The sequence below is a fragment of the Amphimedon queenslandica genome, unplaced genomic scaffold (genome assembly GCF_000090795.2).
Source record: "Amphimedon queenslandica unplaced genomic scaffold, v1.1 AMPQUscaffold_12446, whole genome shotgun sequence".
Classification (NCBI taxonomy): Eukaryota; Metazoa; Porifera; class Demospongiae; order Haplosclerida; family Niphatidae; genus Amphimedon; species Amphimedon queenslandica.
In genome coordinates this window covers 13683-15381 of record NW_003547317.1, presented here as the reverse complement: position 1 = coordinate 15381, position 1699 = coordinate 13683, and the positions used below count along the sequence as shown (strand labels likewise).

The 1699-nt window shown below is 30.1% G+C and overlaps 1 long non-coding RNA gene across 1 annotated transcript in view; it reads right to left on the bottom strand.

Annotated features, from left to right (window-relative positions):
* LOC109587795 (uncharacterized) overlaps positions 1 to 527 on the bottom strand; it is a 4336-nt gene extending 3809 nt beyond the window's left edge. Inside the window, exon 1 of the long non-coding RNA XR_002187796.1 lies at positions 481 to 527. This is a non-coding gene — a long non-coding RNA (uncharacterized LOC109587795). The remainder of the gene's footprint in view (positions 1 to 480) is intronic.
* Between the last annotated feature and the right edge of the window lie 1172 nt (positions 528 to 1699).

Sequence of the window (1699 nt, the reverse complement as noted above, 5' to 3'; positions counted from 1 at the left end):
AGTGATAGGTACATTATCCAGTGTATAAGGAGCTGTCCATGTTAATAATACACTGGATCCATTAATAAAGGTATAATCCAGATCAACAACACTAGCCAATAGACCTGAAGGAGAAATGATGAATAATGTCACAGTCACAAGTGCTAACCTTGTATCATTAGTATTGCTGTATCACTGAACTCTACCTGAAGAGGTTCATCAGTAAGAGCTCTACACCTCACTTCAGTATTATTATTATGTTCATAAGCTATTGCTTGTAGCTCTGCTCTTATATTGCCAGTACCACTTGATGTTACAGTAAATCCTTTAGCCAAAACATCTGTATTAGTGGCTGGTTCATTATTAACTCTGAAACTAAGTTCATCACCAGTTCCTTCACAAGAAAAGACAACAGTAGAGTTGAGTGTTGTATTAATAGACACTGGCTGAAGCGTTATATCTATAAGGACAATAAAATGAAAAAATAAAATATCTACTTACTAGCACAATAAATGTACTGCTGCAGCAAAAGAAGGAAAATTAAATACAGCATCTAGATTTGAAATAGCCTATGCCAAGGGTGTAGCTTTTGAGTTAAGGTAGGCTGAGCAATCATTTATTAAAATTAGTTATTTAATGTTAATAAATTAATGGTCGGTTCACTAATTATTTTTAACCCATAAATTAAACAACAAATTGATTAAGAGCGATATCAGAGGGAGGGATAGGATCAGGTATTCTTGCTTTAGTAAAAGGTAGACACCAAAGCCACATTGGACCTGTAATTAAAATAATAATAAATAATTAATAATAACCATTAATAACTAACCACGCCCACACACTGCTGTAATTAAACTCATTTTAAATTCCTTTGGTTTGCCGACAGGACGACCGTATCTCTTCACTTCAACAAATGTTCTATTGCATAATACTGCTAATATCTAATGGAAGAGTCTACAAGTACATGTACATTATGTGAATGTAATGCAATGTGTGAATTATTATTAATTTTTACTTGTGATATTAGCATTCCGTTAACAAAGAAAGTAAATAAAGCATCAATGATGAACAAACCAAATGTAATAATAAATGTTAACCAAATGTCCATTTCTTAATTACATTTTCTGATGCATATTGATGTACTTATGCTATGTAAAAAGTTTGAGCTGAAATTTTTGAGTTATGACCATTTTTTTAAATAAGCCAAATTCTCAAATACCCTGTTCAATACTGAATGTTTACCAAATCAACACCATGCATTAGTGCAAAGGGCCAGGATATTGATTCACATTAATTTTAATTTGAGTTAAAAGTATAAAATATGTTATTATATTTTTTTATAAAATTGTTAAAAATTAATTTCTTCATAAGTCACGTGTTGTTGCTGTACAGTTGTTGTTCCTCTCACCTCACCATAAGCTGGATTAACATTAATATTTAATTTATTAAATTTATTAATATCTTCATATGCTGCATTAGGTACTGTACTTATGTGTTGAGATAAGGCAGCCCCTGTAATAATGAATAATAATGAATAAATATTACCATTATCTTACTATTTCTGTTCCTTTTATACACAACATACACCAACACAGTGACACACACTGCTGTTATTATTATTATTATAACAATAGTCAATGATATTACTACTGATATGATGATAACTATATAAAAATAAAATATAATAATAATAATATTTTGTATTATATAACTCACCAGT